The sequence below is a fragment of the Leptonychotes weddellii genome, chromosome 4 (genome assembly GCF_054177405.1).
Source record: "Leptonychotes weddellii isolate Sample4059 chromosome 4, ASM5417740v2, whole genome shotgun sequence".
NCBI lineage: Eukaryota > Metazoa > Chordata > Mammalia > Carnivora > Phocidae > Leptonychotes > Leptonychotes weddellii.
The window spans coordinates 77,123,304-77,130,675 of NC_138372.1; the positions used below are offsets into that span (position 1 = coordinate 77,123,304).

The 7,372-nt window shown below is 38.6% G+C and overlaps 1 non-coding gene across 1 annotated transcript; it reads left to right on the top strand.

The window, feature by feature from the left end:
* The first annotated feature begins 5,508 nt into the window (after positions 1-5,508).
* On the top strand, positions 5,509-5,611 carry LOC115938352 (U6 spliceosomal RNA). The gene has a single exon (XR_004073484.1). It is a non-coding gene; the product is annotated as a U6 spliceosomal RNA (small nuclear RNA).
* The last annotated feature ends 1,761 nt before the right edge of the window (positions 5,612-7,372 follow it).

The following is a 7,372-nucleotide window of genomic DNA, read 5'->3' on the forward strand; positions in this document are numbered from 1 at the left end:
TCCAGATTTTCATACCCCATGAAGAGGCGCACTTTGGCCAGGCACAGCCAGGCATCCTTCAGTTTTGTTCCAGGAAAAATACTCTGATTTCAGGCCCTCTCATGTTTAGAAGGATTGGAAGTAGGGAGAAAACATCCAAACTGAGAAGAAAGAATGCTGGTTTTTGCAATCAAAGTGACAGTCCTTTCGTTCTCTGATGCAATGGCCAGAGAAGCTTGCATATCCACCTGTTTACAGCTAGAGACCTTGAAGCTCTCCTGGATGATCCAGCTTGTAGACTAACAGAGAAAATCTGTCTCTTCACAGACAGTGAGTAACTGTCTCTGAGTTATTATTGCAAAGTTATCATGGAGGCTTTTCCTAGCAGGGCCTATGGTTTTGGTTAAAATATAAACACAGCTAGGGTAGGTATTACAGATTCATCAGCTACACTGCAGAATGATGCCTTTATCAACTCTTTTTCTGATAACATGATTTTGCTAGTTTAGAGACAGCGGACCACGTGACATGGCTGCGAAAGAAATGCAAACAGAAAGATGAACAAAAGAATCTGCAGAATGAAGTTTGGAGGCTTGAGGAAATCACCAGATTTAGCAGTCTGGGCACCTATTGACATATCTTGGCTGCTCATATTGACATATGTTATTGAGAGCACGGTAGTTCATTAGTACATGTGGTCTTGTACATTTCATGGAACAAAATGGCTTTCAATCTGGGGCTGCACAGAAGATCACCTGAGGAGATTTTAAAACTCTAGGTGTTCTAACCACACCCCAAACCAGCTACATTAGAGACCCTGGAGATGGCGCCCAGAAAGAATTGTTTTTAAATCTCCACAGGTGATGCCAATAGCAGTCAAGGTTGAGAATCGCTGACTTGAATTCTCTCGGCTTCAACTCTCTTCTGTAAAAATGAAATATCAGTCAGATGGTCCCTGAGCATCCTTGCCAGGTAAGTCCTTCACCTCTGTAATCCTGTATGAGAGTCAGTGTTGCTTCAGCCAGTGTTCTCCTTTCGCTGCTCCCAAAACAATGAGGAAAATCCAGTGAGGTCTTTCCTGCTCAGCTTTGTGACTTTGGTGAATACAAACAGTCTCCAAAATTTACCTGGCTTCATAAGATGTTTGCCATCTCTGCTCACCTAGTCATTCATCAGAGGAAAAGGAGAAACATCTGTGATGTGTGCAAAGAAAAGTACAAGTCAAACGTGAAAGATACCATAAAAATGAACATTTTAGAAGTGGGATGAACCTTTTTGCAAACACAAGGAAGCACCTGCTTATTGATACCTTGCTATTGTGGAAATTATGTGCAAGTGTTTTCATAATTACAGATCCATATTCCCTATATGTAAAGTAAACTGTTTGCATGACTCATTTGCAGAAGACTTGGAAGCCTCTTGCTTGAGTCCTGACAGTCCTCAATGCCCTTCCTTCCTCTCTCCCCCAGAGCACATGTGGAATGAGAAACGCCATGAGTGGCCACACGGGCTTTTACAGAGAGGCTCTGGGAAGAAGGAAATCTGGAGCCAGGCCCATCTCCGCAGCACAATCACCTGCTATGGACCATTTAGTTCACATCAGGCATTTTTATCCACAGCTCTTCCTACCTCACAGGTGTGTCATAAAAGAACTATATAATGTGTAAGACACTCCATGGTGCTGTGAAGCAAGAAACCAAATAAATATAGGATATTTACCTTGCCAAAAACCAGCATCTTGGCATTCAAAAGGAAGCTGCCAAGCCACCTGCTAAGGTCAAATGGTTTGTGATCTGAAGCAAATTGCCTCTGTTCAAGATAGATGGTGTAACACCCTTGGCCCCCCAAAAATCTTCCATGTGGTCCCTTTACATTCTTCTTAAACTTATCTGCCTATTTAGACCTTCTCATCCTTATTCATGCCTTTGCCCCACCAGCAAGATCTTCTACCTTTATTTTTCTGTCCTGTCTCTCCTACTCCCTCAATCCCAACTCCCACCATGGAAATACAACTTATCATTCAAGCTCCAACTTAATAACAGCTACCATTGGTCAGCATTTACTGTGTATCAGGAACTAAGCTGAATGTTTTACATGCTTCATTTTATTGAATTTTTCCAACACATCTACAAAGTAAGTTTTATTAAGCCAGTTTAACAGAAGACAACCAAAGCTCAGAGAAGCAAAATAACTTGCTCAAGATCATAAAGCCAGAATTCAAACCCTGGCCTGTCTTGATCTAAAGTTGATGTTATTACTCACTATGTTGCAGTCATTCTTAGCAACTCTCCATCCAAACTTTCTTGATGACTCCACAAGAAAGCAGTTTCTCCCAATCTAAACTAAGTACCCCTCCAGAACATATTTTGACAAGCTCTATACTCCCTTGATTATTGTTTGATTTATATTGCTATTTAAGTTTACATAAGTATATTTAGATTCCTTCCCTAATATATTATATACCATTTAAAGCCCCAGAAGTGTTCAAAATGCCTAAACTAATGCACCTACATTCTCCAGACATAACCAAGCATTGGTCCTACTTTATAGTCCTGAGTGCATGTTTTTGTTGCCCTTTTATCACCTAGCATATTTTTATGTACAGCAATCTAACCCCACCAATAATTTGTTCTCATTTATTAAGAGTCCAAATATGAGAGGTTAAATGATAAGATATGAGGTTGAGAGGGCCAGGAAAGATGTAACCAGAGATGAACATACCCTACTTCTGGGGCATTAGGTTATGATTTCTAAGTTGATAAGACCTATCAGAACTTCAAAAAAAAAAAAAAGAATTTAACAAAGCACTCCTTTTTGTAATGTAAAGAATGATTGCCAAAATAAAAATATACTGATACTAGGCAGTATTCTAAATATGTATGAGTCATAATATTTCCCAATCAGCTATTAATAGTTACTAGTGTCTTTGTACAGAATGCTTTTCAATATGCCAAAGGACAAAGGTAGAATCAAGCATAAAATAAATTAGCATAGTATTTTACATTTTAAGAATAGTGAACACTATGTCTATCTATGCAAAGTGATTTGATGGATTAAGAAAAATATTTAGAAAATTCAGAAGGCAAAGCACTCTAGCCAAACAGAAAACTGAGGGAAAACTTTTAGAGCTTGAATGAAATAGGTAATTCTTTTTTTTTTTAAGATTTTATTTCTTTATTTGATAGAGAGAGATATAGCAAGAGAGGGAACACCAGCAGGGGGAGTGGGAGAGGGAGAAGCAGGCTTCCCGCGGAGCAGGGAGCCCGATGTGGGACTCGATCCCAGGATCCTGGGATCATGACCTGAGACGAAGGCAGATGCTTAACCAACTGAGACACCCAGACACCCCTGTTATTAGCTATTTTTAAAATTATTTTTATCTGTTATATTTTTATGGTGTCTTAGCGCTTTCGTATTTTTTTTTTTTAAGATTTTATTTATTTTTTGACAGAGAGACAGCGAGAGAGGGAACACCAGCAGGGGGAGTGGGAGAGGGAGAAGCAGGCTCCCCGCGGAGCAGGAAGCCCGATGCGGGGCTCGATCCCAGGACCCCGGGATCACGACCTGAGCCGAAGGCAGACGCCCAATGACTGAGCCACCCAGGGGCCCCTGAAATAGGTAATTCTTTAAGAGGAAAGATCAGCTTATACAAATGAGTACTGACTGATGAAATGAAATAAAAACATGATATGGAAAGATAAAAATAACTGGCACCCAGGAGATACCCCACAGGGACTTCCTGTACCAACCACAGCATAGTCTGTGTTTTGGTTTTTTTTTTTTTTTCAAAGGAAGGAGGAGTAAATGTTACATGTTGTGGCTTTCTGATAAGCATAAAATTACTCCAATGCTCATTTTTCTAATTCCAGAATTCTTGGCTAAGAATGCTCAAGTTCTCATTTGGGAACACAAAATGGAATATGAAGGGAAATAAGATAAAGTAGAAAGGTATGCATTTCAGGGAGCAGTGCATTTGCTCATACTCACCTATAACAAGCCCTGAGGACCCCTCAGCAGCATACCCTGTTTGGGGTATAAGAATATGAAGCCACTTCATGACGCAGAAGCCGAGAATGTGAAATTTACCTTACTCTTGTCCACTGTCTCAATGTGTGTGTGTCGAGTGTATTCTTCCCTTCTTTACGAATTTGTCTCCTTTTGTGTAGACTGAGATAATACCCACTTACTTTCCTTCAAAAGTCTCAGGGATGACTCATGAAAAAGGCTCTTCAATTTAGCCAGTGCGCTCAGATATTGTGAATAATAAATAATTTCCTTTAACCCTGCAGAAACTTTCATTTGCATTTACTACTTAGAACCTCAATCATCTTTTCCTATTTATTAACAGCTGTGAAACTTTCAAGAATTATAACTGTAGGTTCTCACCATTTCCTGGCCTCCCTATAGCTATAGATGTTCTAGCCACATGATCTTTAAGAGTCAACTTAGTTTAGTGAAATGAACAGCTCCAGATATGGCATCAAATGATCCATGTTCAAATTTCAGCTCTGCCTTTTGACCTTGAGTAAACCAAGCACCTCCCTGAGCCTCAGCACCTTTCTCTATAAAAGGAAAAATAATACCTGCCTGCACTTACCCACAGGATTGCAGTGAGACTCAAGTTGAGAAGTATGCAAAACTGCTGAATAAATCTCATCTCTATAATAGGACCGCTCATGCAATTTTTTCTTTTAGCCCAATCATTCTATCAAATAATAATAACATGCAGTTAAGGTTTTCATTTATTTCTTTCCAGTCTTTTTCTACGGTATGTGTATATGCATCTGTGTATATGTGTAGATTTACTTTTTTAGATGTAGGCAGTATTTTATTATGATGTAATTATGTAATATCATACTTGTATGATACATACATACTTGTATATTATGACATATGTATGTATATATCCCTAAGTTAATAAAATGTCTTCCAAAACATGGTTAATAACAGCTTGATATAATGTCTAGGATATATAATATGTATAATATGCATGTATGTATATGCATGTATTTTCATGTTATTAAAAATTATTTCCAAACATGGCTAATAATGGATGCATTAAAATTATGATCGGGGCCCCTGGGTGGCTCAGTCCATTAAGCATCAGACTCTTTTTTTTTTTTAAGACGTTATTTCTTTATTTGTCAGAGAGAGAGAGCAGAAGCAGGGGGAGCGGCAGGCAGAGAGAGCGGGAGAAGCAGTCTCCCTGATGAGCAAGGAGCCCAATGCCAGACTTGATCCCAGGACCCTGGGATCATGACGTGAGCCAAAGGCAGACACTTAACCGACTGAGCCACCCAGCATCCCACGCATCAGACTCTTGATTTCATCTCAGGTCATGATCTCAGGGTCGTGAGATCAAGCCCCAAGTGGGGCTCTCTGCTCAACAGATAGTCTGCTTGAGATTCTCTCTCTCCCACTCCCCCTGCCCCTCCCCCACAACGTGGACTCTCTTTCTCTCTCTCTCAAATAAATAAATAAAATCTTAAAAAAAAAATAAAGTCTCTTTTTAAAAAAATATGGTGGGTAGGGCTCACTTTGGCAGCACATATACTAAAATTGGAACAATACAGAGATGAGCATGGCCCCTGCGTAAGGATGACACACAAATTCATGAAGGTTCCATATTTTTGCCCAGGTAGAAAGAAATAGAAACACAAAAACCATGTGATTTCACTCATATGTGGAATTTAATAAACAAAGCAAAAGAGCAAAGGGGGAAAAAAAAAGAAAGGAGAGAGGCAAACCAAGAAACATTCTTAACTATAGAGAATAAACTGATGGTTACCAGAGGGGAGGTGGCTGGGAGGGAATGGGTGAAATAGGTGATGGGGATTAAGGAGGGCACTTATGATGAGCACTGGGTGATGTGTAGAGGTTTTGAATCACTAAATTACACACCTGAAATTAATTCTACACTAACTGGAATTTAAATAAAAACTTAAAAAAATATATGGTGGATAATAATTCTGCCATATGATTGAACCATAATTTGTGAAATCATTCTCCACCTTTAACTCATTAAAAATACTCATTTTCACGTTGTTTTGTTTTTGTCTTGTTTTGCTCTTTTGTTGTTGTTGATGTTACTGGGTTTATTTGCTATCATTTATTTGCTATCATAACCAAGACTATAGTAAACACCTCTGTACAAAAATCTTTTTATGAATCCCTAATTCCACGGAGGAGATTTCTAGAACTGAAATCATCAGATCCAAGGTATGGATTCTTCTAAGGCCTTTGGCTAGCCCTTGCTAACATACTGTCAGCTTCTGTTCCTGCAGTACTGTACTGTTTAGACAATGCAAGAGACAATTTTTATGGTAGCTTTGTCCTAATTACTTTTTTTAATCATTAATCATTACCAATTTCATAGGCAAAAAAAGAGTATCTTTTTATTATTTCATGTTTATATGATCACTAGTGAAGTTGAAAATCCATCATGTTTATTGATTTTAATTATTTCTGCCACACATTTTTTATACTTGTTCCATTTTCAGTATTTTCCTTATTGATTTGTCAGCATTATTTACACCTTAAGGAAATTCATTTCTCAGTTGTCACAACCCATAAAGTTTTACAAATTTGTCATTTACACTTAAATATTGCCTATGATTTTTGACATTATGAGTTTTTTTTAAGTTTTTTTTCTCCCAGCCTTATCAAGATATAATTGACACATAGCACTGTGTAAGTTTCACTTAAGGTGTATAACATATAGGTTTCATACATTTATACATTGCAAAAGGATAACCACCATAACATTAGCTAACATCTCTATCTGTTGCATAATCATTCCTTTTTTGTGGTAATTTTTTAAGTTTTTGTTTTTTAAGATTTTGTTTATTTATTTGTCAGAGAGAGAGAGTGCACAAGCAGAGGGAGGGACAAAGGCAGAGGGAGAAGCAGGCTCCCTGCTGAGCAGGGAGACCGATCCGAGACTCCATCCCAGGACCCTGGGATCATGACCTGAGCTGAAGGCAAACACTTAACTGAGTCACCCAGGTGTCCCATTTTTTAAGTTTTTAAAAATCAAATTTACCAGGCAGTTTCTTCCATTGCTTCACTTTTTTATATTTTGTGAACTAAGTAGAGGGAATCCCTACTGCATCCGTATAGCAATTCATAACTTTAATAAAAACCAGCCCCTAAGTTCAAAGACTTAGCAATCTAGAGTAAAGTTAGAGTGTGATGATAACGATTATTGCTCTTCTACTAAGAAGTTAGTTTGAAAGTACCTGCAAGGAGATTAGTAAGTATTTCTGGTGCAAGAAGAATTGGCGCCAACTCAGACACAGCTCTGTTTTAGACCACTCAGATACGTCCTGCACGTGGCATGTAGCCTACGGTGAGCACCCAGTAATTCTGACACTTGGAAAGCAGAAGCTCTGTG